The sequence below is a fragment of the Acomys minous genome, assembly GCF_964271855.1.
Source record: "Acomys minous genome assembly, chromosome: 16".
NCBI lineage: Eukaryota > Metazoa > Chordata > Mammalia > Rodentia > Muridae > Acomys > Acomys minous.
The window spans coordinates 38,392,256-38,411,647 of NC_140498.1; the positions used below are offsets into that span (position 1 = coordinate 38,392,256).

The 19,392-nt window shown below is 49.4% G+C and overlaps 1 protein-coding gene across 3 annotated transcripts in view; it reads right to left on the reverse strand.

The window, feature by feature from the left end:
* LOC311587057 (uncharacterized protein) overlaps window positions 1-19,392 on the reverse strand; it is a 69,898-nt gene that overhangs the window by 26,642 nt on the left and 23,864 nt on the right. Inside the window, exon 1 of one of the 3 annotated variants that reach the window (XR_014775751.1) lies at window positions 17,949-18,167. The exons of the other annotated variants lie outside the window; for them this stretch is intronic. The gene's annotated coding sequence lies outside the window, so the exon portion shown is untranslated. Of the gene's footprint in view, window positions 1-17,948; window positions 18,168-19,392 lie in introns of those variants that run through there. 3 annotated transcript variants of the gene reach the window in all.

Genomic DNA, 19,392 nt, shown 5'->3' on the forward strand with positions numbered 1-19,392 from the left:
CAGGGAAGCCTGACAAGATGGACGTCTCAGCCTGAGAGAGTCTAAGGAAGAACTCAAGTCCGGCCAACAAGTCAGGCCAATGGTCATTTTCACAGCTGCGCATGTTCATCACCCTTCCTCTGAAGGCCCACCTTGTTGGGGCCTGCCTTCTCTCTGCTAAATCAGATCGGGCCCTGGCATCAGTGCTATCAAGAGCATCCCATGCTAACCTTGCTCAACAGCAGTGTAGCAGGGAAGATTTGAAGATGGTCTTCATGATGTTTGGGCCCACTCGGTGAGTGCGTAAGTCACAGAGAAAGGGCTCGGTTGGGGGGGTCTTGTCAGAGTGCAGGTTCTGATTCCGTGGATCTGGGGTACGTCTGGGATTTAGGTATGTTTAATAAAGTCATGTGTGGTAATCCCAGGGGACTAGCTCCAGGATACCCATGGATCCCCAGATGTGCAGATGCTCCAGTCTGCTTTGTAAAAACAGTGCGGGTGCGGCATGTATCACGCACACTCTGTGTGTACCTGTCATCTTCTCAAGATTACTTACAACGCCCACAACAGCACAAAATGTCATACAATGGCTGTTGTACCGTAGTGTCTAGAGAATAATGACAAAAAAAAAAAAAGCAAAGTCTGCGCATGCTCAGTATGAGCACAATTCCCCCCTCCCTCTCCCCCCCCCCCCCCCCCCGCCCCAAAGTTTCAATCTAGTTGGTTGAGTCAGCAAAGCTGGAAGCACAGAAGGTCGGCCACGTTCTCACTCCCCGGTGATGCTTGTCTTGCAAACCTCAGTTGGAGCAGCAAAGCTCTAGGGAGTCACAGTCTCAGAAAATGTCTTAAGTTGTAAGTGACACAGCCGCAACATGAACGCTTCCACCAGGGGCAGCTACATAGAGTTCTACTGAGCTGGCCTCAGTGTCTCTCTTACAGTCTTCAAGGGAGGTTCCCTGTGGCAGACGTCATTCAACAGAGAATAATATCCTGAGCAAACAAACGGTCTTTTGTTAGGAAACCCACCCAAAACTGCTCTGGTGGGCTGGGGTCTAGCTGGGGTGAAATACAGAAAAGGAAGAGGGGGGCGTCAGAAATGGTTTGTGGCCAGAGTGGACATATGCTTGAACATCAGGTTAAAACATCCAGGTTTCCTTCACAGGTCATAAAGGACACAGAGCTTCTTTTGTTGGGGGTAGGAGGCCTCTCTGCATAGACAACAGCCTGGGTTCCACATGAGCACAGTGGATGCCACCACTGCTGTCCCTTTTGTGACAGGAGTTGTATCACACCCAAGACAGAGGGATGCCAGGATGACTTGGGGGACTGGAATTAAATATGACGCAACCATAGGTTGAAACTGACCGGCCCTCTCCCTTACAAGAGGAAGGTCCTCTGGTCCTTTTGAGGAATTGCCCCCCAAGGAGAAGGAATGACTAACGTTCTACTTTTAGAGAGCACAGCTCAGCTCACGTGTCCTCGTGCCAAGCTGAACACAAAAATGTGTGTGATGGAATTAAAGGCTCTACTGCCTGGCTACCCGTGGGCAGCCGTGGGCAGCCTGGGTTACTATGGAAAATTCCTGATTAAAGTCAGCAGAAGAATTTCCTAGCTAGCGACTGTTATTAATAGGCGCCTCAGCTTTGTGCTGACATTCAGGATTTGGTCCTTTAATATGTCACTGCACAAGCAAGTGAATAAATGCCACCGCCACCCTCCCCACTTTAAAGCGAAGAGCTACACCCACCTTTGTCAAGCTGACTACCCTCTTAAAGAACCCACAAAGTCCTGATCAGTTAGCATGGGAACAAAAAAGCAACCATATGAAATAGGACCATAAAAATATTGCCTGATGAGTTATGTTAGGGGGCACCCTCCCACTAAATTAATTAAACTCTTTTTCTTATGTCCCTGTGTCCTTCCTGACATGGTTCTGGTTCACTCTGCATGCTTGCAGGAGGGTTCGTGCCAAGCTCTCAACGGACTAACTCAAAACAAAAGCAGGGTTCTGGAGAATTCCTGACAGCCAGTGACTTTGGGTTGGTCAGCACGCTTCGCTTGCCATCACATTCTGCCTCCCAGAGAAGGCAACACCAGGGAGCCACTGTTTGAATCCAGCCCAGGGTGAACTAGGAAGCAGCACCGTCCTCGCTATGACTTCCATGTTTTCCCCCCTCGCAAAATCACGCGGTTTTAGATAAAGGCACCGACAGCGGCCTCCCAATTTCTAGGCCTCTTCTGCTCCATCTCATGATAATTATGTCTTTCCCGCTCCCGCTAGCTATTCCCGGAAGCCCCTGGCAGCTTCCTGAGACATCTTTACAGGCATATAGTCTATTTTTGGCCTGGTTAGGGGCTAGACAATGATTAATGCATGGGAGCTTTGTTTTCTGGCAAGAGAAGCTTCAGTTTAGGCTGGAGAGGCCTTTGGGTATTGATCAGAATCTCATCAAAGTCAAAGTGGGGAACAGAGGTCTCTCTTTGTATGTGTGTGTGTGTGTGTGTGTGTGTGTGCGCGCGCATGCGCCCATAGACGCATGTATGGGTGCTCACAGCACTCACATGCATGCCTTGTGTATGAGCATGAATACCAGAGCCTTATAACTCTTTCAAACTAATGTTTCTGTCCCTTCGGAGTTTCAAGGAAACATTCCACTCTGCAGCTCTTTAACATTGATGAGGCCGCCCTTTACATTTCAAAGAACTGTGGAGCACGGATAAAAAACGTACACTCCAACTCATTTCCATTTAAAGCACCTTCCGGGAGCACCTGCCACGTGTGAGATAGTGCTGTCTCACCAGGCTCGGGGTGAACAAGATGAAACCGATAGAGGTGCCTCTGACTTCAAGGAAATTAGACTGTCCTAATTTAAGAGGGGAGTCGGTGTGATGAATGGCAGCCTGCTCACAGTGATAAGCCCTGACATTTCCATTACTAGCTTACAATATGCAAAGTGCACGCGGATGCGCCTGTGTGTACAAGGTTAGGCTATTCTTATCTCCTGCCAGTGGCTGCTGGTGGTCTCAGATTGCTTCCCCGCCGGTTCATCCAACTCAGTGGAGAGAAAGGCAATCCGCTGGAGTCACAGGATGTTGTGAAGGAGTGAGCCGAGCGGGAGACGGACCAAGGAAGTCTGGGCTTTTGTAGTAACTTAGATCGTGTCAAATGGGAAACAAAATGCCCAGTTCTCAAAATCGCTGGGAGTACCCTCACTGCCAGCACACAGTGCCTGTCCCATCCCTTCCCCTCTTGCCTGATGCTTCCTTTCTTAAAGCCCGTGCGCCTTGTGCGAGGGCGGCAGACCATGCTGCTGTTGTGTCTTCTGCCTTCAACCCCTGCCTACTGCCCTGGCCCAGAGTGTCTCCTGTCTCAGGGGCTGTGAGGGAGTAGTTGCTTTGCTCTTTGAAGAACAGCTGACTTGCCTTTGTGTGGAGGAGGGGTGGTTACAGGGCAGGGAGGCTACCAGGAAGAACAGCAACCCCAGTTGGGTTACTTCCTGTTTTGAAATCCAAGGACTTGTTTGCAATCAAGGATGGGTGTAGAGGTTGGCAAGACGGTTTCCGTGTGCCCTTAGGACTGTCTGTGGCATGCAGTGAGCATGTCCGGCAGGGGACTCTTGAACTTGTTTCTCAAATAACAGTACGCCCTCCCTCTGTGGGGCCGCATTGTCCTTAAAGGCATGGCAACGTGTAGGAAAGGGGGCTGCTGGGAGATACTGCTCAACCTATATCTTCCTTCCTCACCCCACAGAGGAGCTGCCGGGAACTTTCTACCTCCTGCAGCTCACCTGAAGCACAATTTGGGGTTCTTGAACCTGACACCACTGTCCTTTAAGGTACTATATTGGATGCCTACAGTGGTCTCTGACTCTCTGCCTTTCCTATTCACACCCTGGACTTTCTGCAATGTCTAATCCTCCCTTCAGTCAGTACAGAAATGAAACTCTGTGACCCAGGCCTGGCTGGTCAGAATATGACATCACCTGACCAGTGTGACTGGCTCAGGCACGGGCTGTAAGCTAAGCTAAGGGATAATTATAACTCCATCCATTAAGCACTTAGTGTGTGCCAGACACGTAACATCCAGCATTTCGGTTGACTCTCCCAGTGGCCTTGTGGGGTCAGCACTCTTATTGCTAGAGGCCTAAATATCCGTCGAAGGAATCTGATAAGGTCACTGTCCGAACCCGACTCCAGGACTCCAAGTGGAGATTTTGGTGTGAGGGGAGACATAAATGCTCCGTGGGTGTTGCCTTCTGGGAGACTTTCAGTTTTAACTATGTATCTTCCAGGGAGACCACCACCGCTGGGGTGCAACAGAGGCCAGCCAGGCAGAAGAAGAAACTGCAAGGCTTATGGCCATCTGGAACTTGGGGTGTGGGGGTCCCTCATCTCCTTCTCTCTCTCTCTCTCTCTCTCTCTCTCTCTCTCTCTCTCTCTCTCTCTCTCTCTCTCTCTCTCTCTCTCCCCGCCCCCCCTGTGTGTGTGTGTGTCCTTCTCTCTCTCCTCCACAGATGACCACCATGTTATACATTTTGATGCATTGATTAGTTTCCCCAGCTGAACTGATATGGGCTGTGTGTGTGTGTGTGTGTGTGTGTGTGTGTGTGTGTGTGTGTAAGCGCATGTGCACATTCATCATTGTGTGAAATCTTCAAGATTTGTACCTTTGATGAATCACGAAGTGTTATTATCACTACTCATGCACATAAGGGGCTGACTCGAGCAAGGGAAAGCCTGTTGTACCCTGAGATCTGGGTCATAAGGGTCAGTGTAAGGACTTCACAATCTCTATGGGGAACAGAACTGGCTAAACCTACCCCGATGGGACTGCTAGGCTCAGAAAACGATGCCCAGGATGAAGCCTCCGGCCGAGCTGCTCTTTGGCCTTCTGCCCCTCTTTGGCCCTTCGCCCTGCCCTGCTGGAAACCTTATGAGCCAGAACTTCTTCCACAAGGGCCAGAACCCCTTCCCCTCAAAGTCAGTCGGCAAGTTTTAAGACACTATTCTAACTGTTCCCTTCTTTTCTATGTGACAGCAGGCCATCAAGCAAATCAATACCCTTATTCCAGAGGCGTCCTGCCCTATGCCAGAAAGGAAGAAACGCTCCTACGAGGGCCTCAGCAGGCTCTCAGCAGACAGGCGTGGCTGGGTTGGCCACGTGGTCTGCTAGCAATAACTCACTTTGGTATCTTGCTGCCCCTACTTTCCTGAGTCTCAGCATGAAAATGGAGGTGCGCTCTGCAGCCTGGAGTCCTAGAACCAGCCCGAGGCCTGCAAGGCTTTGATTACATCAGTGTGTTAGCCTTTCTCTCGTTAAACCGTAATTTGTTGCAGGGGTGTCTACTGAGACTGGCCGGCAGGAAGTGACTGCCCACTGGCCCCCTGCTGGGAGGACAATGCCAGCCCTCAGGTCTGCGGGGCTGCGCTCTTTTAGGTCTCGTGCTCAGTGACTTGTAGCTCATTTCATTCATTTTTCCTACTGAGAAGAGTTGATGTTAACAGTCAGGCCTATTGGTTTAATTTATTCTTCTAAATATGAGCACACACTCTTGCTACATCCGCAGTCCTGCCTGCCTTCCTCCACACGCTCCCTTTGTCAATGGAGCAGGTGGTCACGCTACTAAAATGAGTGCCACTCAACTGACTCTGGTTTCTCTAACAAGGTGAACATACACGCGGCATGGCATTTTGTATGACATCATAAAAGGCCACAACAAGATACTTAGAAGTAATCAGAATCACAGGATGGAAGGCAGAGGTGTGGCTGGCGGCTTTGGTGAGGTGGGTCGGGGGCTACAGTTCAGGGCTTATAGTCTTAGGAGATGAGTCATGAAGACAGACGGTGGTGATATTTCAGCAATGGTAGGAATGTATTTAATGTCACACATATTAGACAGTACTGACTTTGATTCAAATTACTTAAATTTCAGCAAATGGGGGGAAAAAACCCCACAAAACCCTACACTGTGTAAAAGAAAATCTCCTGACAATTAAGAAAAATGCAAAGTTTAAAACATTGAGGAATATCATTATTTCAAAAAAGAAACATTCTTCATGCTGGGTATACTGACTCACCCCTGTCATCCCAGGACATGGGAAGCTGAGGCAGGAGGATTCCAGCTGGAGCCACACAGGAAGAACCTGTTAAAATCCTGTCAAATTTGGTATTCTGCTACGGCCCATGAGGAACTGAAGAGAAAAAACAGACCTTGTCTCTTCCCTGTCTGTTTTTCAGTTTAAACTGTTGGTGATGAGGTTCTTAGCCTTTTCTGCTTTGATGACGAAATGCTTACAGCCCCCCTTACTATCACTTCTGTGTTTAAGTGCACGCAGTGCCCAGCACTGGCCCTCCACCCTGCATTTTAGAATGTGCTTTATGCATCTTAAGAACCACTAAAATGATAATTTATATATCATATTGATATAAATACTTTACTATGATTAAAATATTTTGAAAAACAACTCATTAGATTTTTTTCTGATCGCCTTTTTTTTCTGATTATAAATTTCATACCTATGCATTCTGGAAAATGTAGGCGAATATTAGGAAACTCAAGTCACTAAAGTTGCCATTTTGCCATGTACAGAACTATGGTCAAAGATCTGGCTTACTTGCATTAAGATTTTGTTTTCCAAAACACAGAGTCTCATCATGTGGCCCAGGCTGCCCTCAAACTCTCTCTCTCCACCTGCCTCAGCTTCTCCAGTTGGTCAAAATGTGTGCATATGTATGTGTGTTTCCTTAAAACGAAGAGTATTGTTTGCTGTTAAACATGTGGGCCATGTTTTCATCCTCTGTTCCAATTTCTCCTGAGAAATTAGTATGTGTGGTACTTATGAATAATATGTGTATGTATGTGTTACAGTACCGTATTCTTTCTACATTTCAGGCACTATCCATGTTCTGGCTTCTAGGAGGCTCAGAAACCACATGTTGATAAGGGCTGCACTGCACTCTACCCTCCTGTCTCGGCATATTCGATCTTTCTTTTCCTCTTCCTACTTTGTCCTCTGCAATTCCCTAGCTTACTGTAGTAGCGTAGCGTACGTACATGGTTCTAAGGCTGCAATTTTGTATCTGTTACTGGAAGTGATACAAGGATATGAGCTATTTATATATTGTAAGGGTGATTGACCAAGATATTAAATTTTTTAAAATTCAGATTAGGACACTGCCTAATCTAGTGCAGATGATAGCAGAGTAGAAGGGGCTCAGTGCAGAGAGACAGAGACAGAGACAGACAGACAGACAGATAGACAGACAGCCTGTGGCTTGTCTGCCTCTGAGAGCGTGTAAGTTTATCTGCTGTCCCATGATAAGTCTGGATGACTCATTCCTTTCTGGCTTGTGCATCTGTCAGGCCTCCCGACCACTCCCTGGACTGCAGAGTCACGTCTTTCACGTGGTTTTCTTTTTTGTTTTCATTGCAAACACCAGCACATGGCTCTGCTGCCTTTACCCTCCAGGCCTCCCCCAGAGTACACCTTGGCACTTCCTAAGTTGGTGCCACCCCTCAGGGCGGAAAGACAAGCGAGCTCCAGAGATGGAGAGCGAGGAAGTGGCACCATCCAGAGCAGAACCGAGGTCCCCTTCTTTCTCCATTTGTTCCCAACAACTGTTTCTGAGGACTAACAGGTGTCAGACACACTGTAGGCTCCGGAGACACAACAGTGACAAGGCCAACACAGGGCCCCATGACTTCAGACTCTCATTCTACAGGGACAAGATGCAAGGAGACAGGTGAACACAGAAATGGATGAGGCGACTTTAGATCGTGCCAAGGGTTGTACAGGGTGGGGCAACACCCTGGGGAGGAAACGAATCGGAAGAGAGAGGTAGCAGGCAGGTCTCTGAAGGTAAGGTGTTCTGAAGGCCCTGCATGTACAAGAGACTGCTCTGGAGGATGGCGCCTCTTGGCGCCTTCTGGGGTGAGAAAGGGTCTGGGTAGAGGTGTGGGCAATGAGGCTAAAAAGAGAAGCAAGATTTCCTATTCTGTAGCCTGTGTTTCAGATCAAAGGCCTGAACTGTAAGGTCAAGGAGCCAGCGAGCTGGCCTGTCCCTCCCCTGCCCATCCCAAGCCCACAACCTTCCTTGAAGGATCATGTTTATACCTAGCCTTAATTTTAGTGTCCAGCTAGCTTTTCGGCTTTGCTAACATCCCCTTCATGAAAGAAGAGACACATTAACTTTGTGGTTGGGACACACTTGCCATCATGGTGGCATCATGGTGACAGGAAGGAACAGGGGCATAGGCATGAGGAGGGAGCAGACTGGAGCCTTAGCCAAGTCCTAAGACTCCCTGTTCAAACAAGGACATCTCACTGGGTGTTGGTGGGCCAGACCTTTAATCCCAGCACTCGGGAGGCAGAGGCAGGCGGGTCTCTGTGAGTTCGAGGCCAGCCTGGTCTACAGAGTGAGTCCAGGATAGCCAGAGCTACACAGAGAAACCCTGTCTTGAAAAAACAAACACCAACCAAAAAAATCTCACCTCTCCCAATTAGGGTCCAATTGGTTAAGCAACTGCACCACCCACCCTAAGATCTGACATGAGAACAGCCACAAAACTCCTTCAAAGTGCAGGTGCTCCTCCCGCCATTTTGTATCTTACTAGTGAAGGGCCTGTCTTCTGGGCGAGCCCATTGCGCAGGTTTTACACAGCTTACCTACTCTACCATTGCAGTTTCCCTGAGCCTTAAAACCCCCTCATCAGCACTAAGCCAAGGGTATCAGGCATCTCCAGAGCCTTCTCAGTAGGACATCTTTAGACAAATTCATCAACCAGTTAAATGCTTGGCACCATTTTTAACTGTATGGGCTTCGATATCAAACCTGGAATCCCTGCTCAATGGGTGATACCAACAAACACAGACTGATTTTGTTTTCTGGTCCTCCCACCATTATCCCACACCCTTAAAATCCCCCAAATTCCCTCAAATTAAAACGTTTTAGGTTTTGTGTCTTAACTTGACGACACAGATCTGGCCCATAGCCTTAGGCCTAGCTCCTCCCTGCCCATACCTTGGTTCTGAGCTGAGATGGGGCTTGTGCTCATTAGAATACCTGAGGACTTGTGGTCCACATCTGTCCATACCAGTGCTTCCCTCCAGCTGTACGCACACCAGATATTCAGACGCAGTAAAGTACAGACACTTGATTTCGTGGATCTAAGCAGTAGGAAATATTTATTTTTATGCATTAAAATGTGAAATGAAGGCTATCAGCTGGCGACTTCTATGTGGGGGTCGCTTTCTTCTGCTTTGTTTTGGCAAGAGATTTAAAAACCTTAAGAAATATTCATGGTCAATATTTAATAATGGAAAATCGTGCCTAAAAATTCCTATTTTTAAGTCCGTTTGGAGAAAAATACAAGTGCCTGGCCACCCTGACCTGGAGTCAGTGGGTGCTACATGGGGCAGAGGCTTCCTTTTGTTTAGATGGCGCCTTGCTAATCTCCACAAGCCTCACCATTCTCCAGTCTTATGAAGACTTTACCGCCTGCTCCTCGCCAGCCTGCCCAGTGACAACAGTGGAAGCCAGCAGCAGCTATGCTTACATATGATCTTGGTCCCTTAGGTGGTGGCAGTGTTACTAGGAAGTTGGGACTTTCAGGAGTAGAATTTACCTTGGCCATTCGGGGTGGGGGCCATGACCTTGGATGGCATTATGGGCCCGGGCTTCTTCCTCTCTTGCTTTCTAATGCCCATGCAGTAAACAGCCAACGTCAGGTGATATGCCCACCAGAGTCACAAAGCAATCGATAGATCCATCTGGCTGTGCATTGGCCCCTTCAAAACCATGAGCCAAAGCAAACCTTTGCTCTGTATAAGTTGATTATCACAGGTATTTCATTATACATATAGAAAGCCAACTGATACAATCTCTGAAAGCTCCCGTCACTTTTGCACCTCCTCCAAGACTCTCCTGTGGGCTCAAGGAGATGCAGCCCAAGCTGATCTCAGCCCCATCATGCTCCTGCCTCAGCCCCTCTAGCACTGGGATTCCAGGCATGTGTGTCTCTAGGTCTGTCTGGCTTTTGAGATCTTGAAAAGGATCTCAGGGTCCTTCTTCCTCTCCCCACCCCCCTGGATCCTGGGGATGTGTCATAGATGAACACAAGAGTCCCTTACACTTTCACAGCCTCCTGGCCACACACAATTCTGTTTCCGTTAAGCCAATACCTAAGGGTAATCTTTCTTCAGAAAGATTATATGATATCATGGTATGGCAGGTATCAGGAGCCAGTCAAGCAAGAGGAGGAAAAGCAGGGGGTGGGTGGGTAGGGAGATGGAGGGAGGCAGAGAGGAGAAAGGAAGACAGACATGTTGAGGCTTGTCACTCTGTAGGACCTTCTCTGTTTCCCCACCCCTGGCAACATCTTATTCTTGTATAGGGCACAGGCTGGTGCAGAGGAATAAATGTCGATAAGACAATAAGGGACGGGAAATTCTTAAAAGCATCCCTTTGGTTGCACCCACAGGCCCCGTTAGTCCTAAGAGAACGCTGGTAAATCCAAACATTCATTTCTGTGGGTCTCCAGTACCACCATCCTCACCACTCCTGGCTGGGTCGGTCTGCACAAGCATCGCTTTGCTCTCAAAACAACGGTGTTTCTCGTCTTAAAGGCGGGGCCTTCCCTCCAGTGCTTATTACAGCTCCAAATCCTTTTTATTTTACATCACATTCAGGGAGGTCAGATCCCCCAAACAAAGCTGATTCTCAGCTTTAGCAGAAGCTCTCTTATATGTTAAAATGTGCTGCCCCAAAACATATGCTGAAATCCTGGCCTTCCTTACCCCCAAGTATAACTTACTTGGTCACGCAAGATGTAATTTGTTAAAACAAAGTCACACTGGAGTAGATGGGCCCTTAATCCAGTATGATTGATGTGCTATAAGACAAGAAGAGCCTCAGATACATAGACGTGAGGGCAGAGTGCTCTGTGACAACAGAAGCAGTGGGCAGATGTGTTGCAGGCCCAGAAATCACAAAACTTGACAGCCATCCCCAGAACAGCAGAAGGCAAGGAGATACCTGATTGAGTTTTGAGAGGGGTGTGGCCCAGCTGATGCTTTGACTTGAGACTTCTAGCCTCCAGAACGGGAGAGACCGTTTCTGTTGTGTTCAGGCACCCAGTTTGGGTCCTTCCTTATAACCACCTGATACAGCTTCATTTTTGGATGTACAGGGAACAAAAGTCTTTCAAATGGAACCAAATAAGCCAAATAATTGATTTCAACTGGGTGAGTTTGATAGAGTATTAGAAGCAAATACATACTCTTGGTAGATTCTAGAAAAGGTCTGATTTTTTCTAAGTTATCTTCGTCTTAGCTAAATCTAAACCAAATCTAATGAAGTCTAAGGATGAAGGGGTAGGAAGGAAAAATGACATGGATTGTGGGCAGACAATGTCATGTGCCCCAGACCCAGCACATGACCAGTCCCACGGTCTCTCACAAGATCCCAGAGGAAGAAGTCCTACTACAGACGGTTTAGAGAAAGAAAACACGTAAGGAGTACGGTGAAGATGAGGGGTGAACCAGGGATGATGAAGTTGGCAGTGAGTCTATGAGACACAGGTCCATTGAGGGACACAGAGAGGGGTAGACACATGACACCAACCAGGTGGGGGTGTGGGGGGGGGGGGAAGGAAAACCTTCAACCTCTGTCTTCTTGTGCCAGGGCCTCCCATTGGCTGAACTGGCAGGGGGCCTAGAGGACATAGTAGCCTGGAACAGAGAGAGGGCGAAGTGCAGGGAGAGGGTCCAGGGAACCAAATGGAGAATTTCTAGGGAAGCCAGGAATCTTCATTCTCAGCTTAGCATTTTTATCCCCTCTCCGCCAATGGAGGCTGAGAAAGGCCGGGGGTGGGGGTGGGGGTGTGGGGAGGGAGGGACGCTAGCTCGGTAAGACCCAGAGGTAACTCCTTACAAACATCAAGCAAATAAACCAACTGCCTGAAACAGCTTTCATAAGGCACGCACGTCACTTTGTTTTCTCTTAAAGTCTCCAGTGATAGACTTGGGTACATTCTGCTTCAGCTCCATGTCATAAAAGGCACAGAGGGGATTGTACAGCATATCAGAGATAATTAACTCCAAGCCAAAGCAGAGCTGCCAGAGTTCAGGAAGGATCCGGGTCAATCTTATCCTAACCAGGCACAGAGGCCCGCAGACAGGGAGGAGAATAGAGGGCAATTGGCGCAAAGCTTTCTGTACCTTGCAGCCTGAGGTCTGGATGAAGGCGTCAGTGCCTGCGACTAAAATAGCAGGTTCATCTGACAGCGTGTGACAGACAGGGAGCATGTCCTCGGCCCTGAGCTGTCCCAAAGTGCTGTCCAGTCTCTAGGGACTGTTAACACAGAGGCAGCAAGATGGAGCTTCCGTGGGTCAGCTGGGATCTGAAGGGGAACTGAGACAAGGCTGACTTTCACCACCTCTGGGGAGCTAGGTCTCAGCTTTCCTCTATCTGCAAGAGGAAAAGGACAGGGTGACGCACAGTCACCATGGTGGGCTGATCGGGCCAGAGGTCCCTGTGCTGTGCCGTGCTGCATGCTCAGCAGAGGCGGAAGAGGAAACAGGCTCAAGGAGCTACATCTGTATGCTCTCTTAACTAGGAGCCTGAGAAGAATTCGGACTGCTGTTGTTTTCAGCAAGCCACGTTAGCCATTAGTGAAACACATGAGCCAGGCTCTCGGGGCATGGCTTGGTAAGCCTTAAAGAAATTGTGTTGCCATACTCGTACAAAATGCACATCAGCTGTGGGTGGTTTGGGCCGGGCTGGTGAGGGTGAGGAAGTGTGGAGACATCCGCTCCCTCAGAAAAGGCACCAGAGACTTTCTTTCCCCTTTGACACAGGTGTCCACGTGCCTGCCACAAGGGGACTCAGCTACTGGAGTCAGAAGGGCAATGGCACCAGAAGATCCCGGGGCCTTGATGACAGGCCTGAGCAGAGCTCTGTCCTCCCACTACCCTCACACGAGCACTTCTACCTTAGAAAGATGAAGGCGACCTTCTTAAGGAAGCCATCTTGAGTTTGGCATCTTCGCCCCTTTCAGTGAGGGATGCTCCGGCGGGTACTCAGCTTCAGAGCTATGTAACACTGGTTTCCCGCGTGACTCCTACTGATCCTTTGGCATCCTTCAGGTCCAGCTCCTCCCAGCTGCGTCTCGCCTATCACTCTATCCCATCCAGTCTGCTTCCTGCCGAGCCCCCGGGTCTCATTTGGGCTTCTTATTTGGAAACAGCAACCCTTTCCCATACTAGAACACAGGGATGGGGGCAGGGGTGTGTCTTCTCTCCACATCTCAAGGACTTAGATCAGTACCTAGCGCATAGTAGACACTAAATAAGCACCTCTCTTTACCTGTCTCTGTGGGACTCAGGTTCCTTGGCTCCCAGCAGCACCTGTTTCTGTAGCTCATGGATGCAACGCCCCTGGCTGGAGCCCCCAGCCGTCAGCAGATGAACACCTAATAAATAAGCAAGTAGCACTTCTGCCCAGTCTACATCCCATTTCTTACCTCAGAACTGGCGACTGTGTTCTCTAGGCCAAAATCTTGGACACCAACCTGAAAGGGTCTTAGCATCTCCTTGGGCTACAGCGCCTCTCCCCACCAATACCTCTACTCAATCTGATCCTAGGGGAGTAAGCTGGGGTAGCAATGCTATCACGGAGCCCAAGAATTACCCAGAAAAGGGAAACTGAGGCTCAGGTGGAGAAGTGGCCTTGCGATGAGCCGTAAGGATGATGGAAAAGAGACGGAGCTTCCTTTGTATCCACATTCCAAGCTCTTCCCAGTCCTAGAAAGTGAGGACGGAGAAGACTAGGCCAAATTTGCAAGTTTTCATTGTCTCTGGGGTGATGCAGAGCCCAACAGGACATTCTGTTGTCTGTTTTCCCATCAGCAGATTGGGGTGCTCAGCTGATTTCTATATGGTGTATGCACATGTGCGTGTGTGTGTGTGTGTGTGTGCGCGCGCGCGCGTGCGTGCGCACACACATACAGGTTTATGTTCCTTAGAAGAATGTGTGGAGGCTGACGTAAGGATAATAAAAGCACCAAAGTAGCCTTGCCTTGACATCAAGATTCAAAGACCCACATACATTGGAATTTTCTGGTTTTGATCATTATAAATACACAGATGTATCCTTCACAACATGCCTGGTGTGGAGCACCCACTGTCTGTTTGCTTCTCCCCTGGGCCATCTATCTGTCCCCAGCTCTAGGACATCTGGTGCCCGTGCGGATCCATTAGCAGCCTTGCCTGCCCCAGAGCAGAGCAACCCAGGACACCATGAAATATTTAAGCACCCTTGACAGCAGATCGCTTCCTTTAACTGGATTCTGTTGGGATCATGGCTTGGGTTACAGATGAGAGGCCTGAGCAGCTAAGGCGGAGGAGTCAAAGGCCTAGTGCGAGGCCGCCACAGCTAGGGCATGGACACAGAGAAGCAGCCATCAGCTTAGGTCTTTTGAAAGAGAGGTGGAGTTGGAGAGCGCAAAGGGACAGCAGACCTCATGTGGAGGGCCCAGGACATGTGACTCCACTCCAGACTAGAAAGTCACTGTCCTGAGTCAGACCTGGCCAATGTCTAGTTCCTCTGATGGCTTCCGACAGTATGCCATGACTCAGTTTCTCAGCCTGTGAGTTGGGGAGGACCCGCCTCACCTTCCAAGAATGCCAGGAAAGTTAAAAGCTGTGAGGAGTTGGGAGGCGTGTGGCGGGCACTCACGTTTATGTTCCCTCCTTCCACGTAACCAGGGGCTTCTTACCCGCCTCTGTTAGGAGCCACAGCCAGGCATGGCCCGGGACGTGGAAGATGACTATGTTCATGGGCATCTGCGCTGGACCCAAATCCATGCCACTGGGCATCAGAGCACACTACTAAGCATCTTATTTGAAAAAAAAAAGTCCAAATAAATTAATGCTTAAAAGTATGGTTTGGTACTGTGTTAAGTCCATACTGCATTTTTTTTTCCCAAGGAAAAAAACATCACGCAGCATCCTGGCAGGCAGGCAGGCAGAAGCTTTTCTTCTGAACTCTGCTAAGCACTGACGGCCCTCGATGGCTTTATAGGCAGAGCAACCTTGACTTCAAGTTCATGGCTATAAAATAAATAGCTTCAGTGGGATTGGGGAAAGCTGGCCAGGGAGTATATGAGAGTGCTTTAGAGTCACAATAACGAAAATGATTTTTCCTGTAGAAATGCCAACACTGAAAGTGTTTTTATAGCTGGGCATTCACGGTCATAAAATCCAAATTCTCCCAGCTCTCCCAATGTTACATCACACTGCGCCTTCCTTATCACCACTAGCTCTGACACTGGGAGACAATGCTATACGGCATCTTATCCTCTTAAGTCATCTTTCCTAGCATGCTATAACAACGTCTCTCAACAAGCTGCAAAGTCTTGCAATCTGTTGCTTTTGTGGTTTGGTAAGAGGGGAGGGGACTCTATAAATCCAGTCATTTGTAAAATGGACACTCAGAGAAGCTTGTAGTTAGCAGCCATAGTCTCTCTGGGTAACCTGGCGGCCGCAGCCCAAAGGGAAACTCTGATGTCAGAGCCAGTCCACTTGCCCTGAGAGAAGCAACGCCTCTGAGTGCTGCCTGGCAACGCCTTTGACCTGCTTGATGGTCCCTCCCATGGGTACACATGAGGTCTGCCTGCCTCAGTGTAAAAAGTCAGCGTATTTGGAGGCCCCGCCCCACAAGTGCACCAGATCCACCTGTAGGCACGAACTTTATCCCACGGAATCTAGATGACTCCTCTCTCCACTTACCAGCCCAGGAAAAGGAGGGAAGACCCTTGCCAAGCTCACACAGCAGGAAGCAGCGAGGTGGAGCTCTCCACCTGAGAACCACACGTGCTCACCAAGAGCGAGATTCAACCCCAGCTCACAGCCCCACTCGACCACACAACCTGCTGGCTCCTGCCACACGCCAGAATGCCTGGAGACATTACACCATGGCTGTGAGCAAGAGGGATAGACCTGTGCCACAGGACGCTCACCCTGAGGCAGAGGGTAAGCAAGAACGCAGGCAGCTTCTGCTTGACATGAGTCTAGTGGTAAAGATAATTCAGGCCTACAGCAGGCAGCAAACATGAAGGCACAAAGTCACCGTAGTCAGGGAAAGTTCCTTCTTAGGTGATATTACTTGAAAACTGTGTGATTAAATAGGAGTCGTCCACGGCAAAGAAAACAAAGGCAGAGGGCCAAAGCCACAGGACTAGCTCACCCTGAGACAGATGAGGAAACAGTGCAGCATAGCCAGAAGTCATGAAGGAATACCAGAAGGGCTTCGGCTCCTGACGGGCAGAGGGCGACCACAGGTCTGGAGGGTAGAGTGGTGAGACTGAACATTTACTTGAGTACAGGACAGGCATCGAAGGGTTCCGGCGTGGAGGTGACAAATCAACTTTACATTTTAGATGGCCCTTTGATGCCGGTGTGTGTGTGCATGCAGGTGCATACGTGTATCTGTGTGGGTACACATGCTTGTGTGTGCTGAACTGGAACACGGGGGGAAGACTGCATGGAGATCAGGGAAGCAAAGTGACTCTGCGCTAGGCACCACAGCAAGCGTGGATGAGGTCTGTGGTACTAAGGGGGGGGGATGTAGGATCCATTTAAAGGCCACGTCATCTGGATCTGAAGGCTTGGAAACGAGCCGTAAGGGAGGAGGGGACCCTCAGTCTTGTGCCTTGAGCACCTAGGTCCAGGGCTGTCCGTCTGGGGCCGTAGCAGGATGTGGGAGCAATGAAGAGCCCTGTTTCAAGGCAGGCATACTCCGCCTCTGCCCACAGAGCAGGCAAGACACTCTGAGATAAACACTCCTCTCTGCCCAGTGTCTTCCCGGAACACAAGGCAGCCAGGCCCTGCAGCAGCCAGGGCACTGCGCTCTCTAGATTGGGTTCCTGGAAAAACTGTTCCATAATTGATAAGGAGCCCTTCTGACATCACCGCAAGATGAAGAGGCGTTTCCTTGCTGGCCCACAGATCTGGCTTCTCTGGCTCAGCAGCAGGAATGGGGAAGGCTGAGGAAGGGACAAGGCAATCGTGAAACACAGCCAGTCAAAGACACTGCTGGGAAGCAGCACTGTACTAACGTACATTTGCTGAAACTTGTTCCACATCAGCCATCTCTTTCCAAAGCACCATAGTCCTTCTAAGGACCCAAGTCCTCTCCACCTCAAAGGAGAAAACCAAGGCACAGGGAGGTCAGGCAAGGGCCAGGGTTAAGGACTCTGGCTCCAGTTTGCAGCGCCCCACTGTGCTGAACAGTCCCAGGTGCTGCACAGCCCAGGTCAGTAGGTGGGTCAGGAGCAGAAGGCACTCTCCGCCTCTCCTAACTTAAGATGGGTTAATCAGAGCTGAGGTGTTGTTCAGTAGGGGAGAGCATTAACCTAGCATGGGCAGGGCCCTGGGTTCCACTCCAATGCCACATAAGCATGAATTAGTGGGATGGGAGACAAGGGAAATTACTGAGCAAAGGCCACCAGGCATCAGTGTTAAGTGCTCACCTGTTTGTTCCACTCCCCTGAGGAAGGGCTCATGGGCAGCTAGGAAGCAGTAGCCCTGGGATATGAACACAGGTAATGTAACCCCAGGGCAAAGACTTCCCAATTACTGCACAGACTCACGCAGACACACTGTCTGCAAAATGCCCAAGGTCCCTGTGCCAAATATTAGTGTCTCAGTGAAAAGCACACGCACCTCTGCCCCCCCCTCACAAAGCCCAGGAGAAGAGTTACACTGTAGCTGGCCTCGGGATGCCCAGCTGCTCATCCTTTGACCTTGAGTGAGTGACCTTCTTCATATAACCACCTCAGAAGAGAGGAAATGGGACCCTAGATCCCTCTAACCTAGCAGTTTGCTGCTTGGAAATGCTTGATCGTTCGCTGGATTCCACACTTTCGACCCTTTCTTCCCTTCGTTCCTTCCCCCTTCTGTCTACTGACCGGCTGAGCACCTGCTGGCCAGTGTGAGGCTGCAGACTGATCCTCACAGAAGAGATGCAGGCCCACCATCAAGCCCAGAGGGGCCCTTTTGCCATCTGTGGGCTGGGGAAGGTTATTTCAGTCCTTTCCCTTCACCTGCAGGTACACCATCTAAACTGTCCCCGAGAGCAGGCAGTCACGGTTCTGAGCAGACACGATATGCACCGCCCTACCCGGCTAGCTCAGGAAATGTGTGGTGGACTTTGAGAGTTTGGGCCTGGAAGGGAACAAAGAAGGATTAGATGCAGAGCTGCCTTTAACTAGCTTCCTGCCTAGAAAAGGGCGCTCTGGGACAAGGGTCACCCGAAGGAGCAGGGAAAGTGCCCGACGGATAATAGGGAGAAGAAACACTTGTCATGGAGATGCCTTAGGTTTTTAAAGAGCAGCCCAGAAATAGACTCTCCCTGCCTGCCTCCCTACCTCCAATCCTGCACCAAAGGTCAGAGCCAATTTTTCCCAGAATCCTTAGTAAAATAGGGTAGAGGCCTAGGGCTAGTCCTACCCAAGGACAAGAGTCAGACAGACAGACAGGCCCTGTGGACAACTGTCTTATCACTACAAAGCCTCGGGCCATTGTCTCCAAAACACAACTAACATATAAGAGGCACATGTATGGGCTCTCAAAGTCCACCACACACTGCTGAGCTAAGTAGGAAGCAGTTCATACGCATAGCCTGTGACTGCTTCCTCCTGGACAGTGTAGATGGTGTACAGTTGGTGAGAGGAGAGGGGTGACTGTGGGTTGTGTCAACTGGGACCAGCATTTAATATTTATTTTCTCTTTAAGTCTTTAAAAAAAAATATTCTTGGAGAAGGCAGTGCAGGCGTGAGCATGCCACTGTTCCTGTGTGGAGGTCAAAGGATAGTTGTTGGTTCTTACACAAACACTTTCACCTGCCTTGTTCTCTCTCTCCTTCTCTCCTCCCCACTCCATAGGGGTGTGTGTGTGTGTGTGTGTGTGTGTGTGTGTGTGTGTGTGTGTGTGTGTGTGTGTGTGTGTGTGTTATTCTTCTAAGACAAATGGAAGTTATTGGCCAATATTTGGACATCTCCATTTCAGAACACTGAAAGAAGATGCCCTTGGAATTTTTTATTTCAACCATTCCACAGAAGAAACTGCCAGCAGTGTGTGTGCCCTGAACTAATGGGAGAAAGCAATGTGACAAAGCCAGGCTCCTCGCATCTAATGCAGAACCACGATCAGGGCCAGTATCCACCTTACTTTATCTCAAGCTCATGCTGCGTAATGGGCTCTAGTTAGAGGAACACTGTTGGCCGTGCACATCAGAGGAGATGAGCAATTTGGGTATCAAAGACATTTAGACAGAAGGAAATAAGTGCCAGTGTTCTCCAGCACAGGGGATGACTGCACCTCACAGTGATCCATTATCTATTTTATGAATAA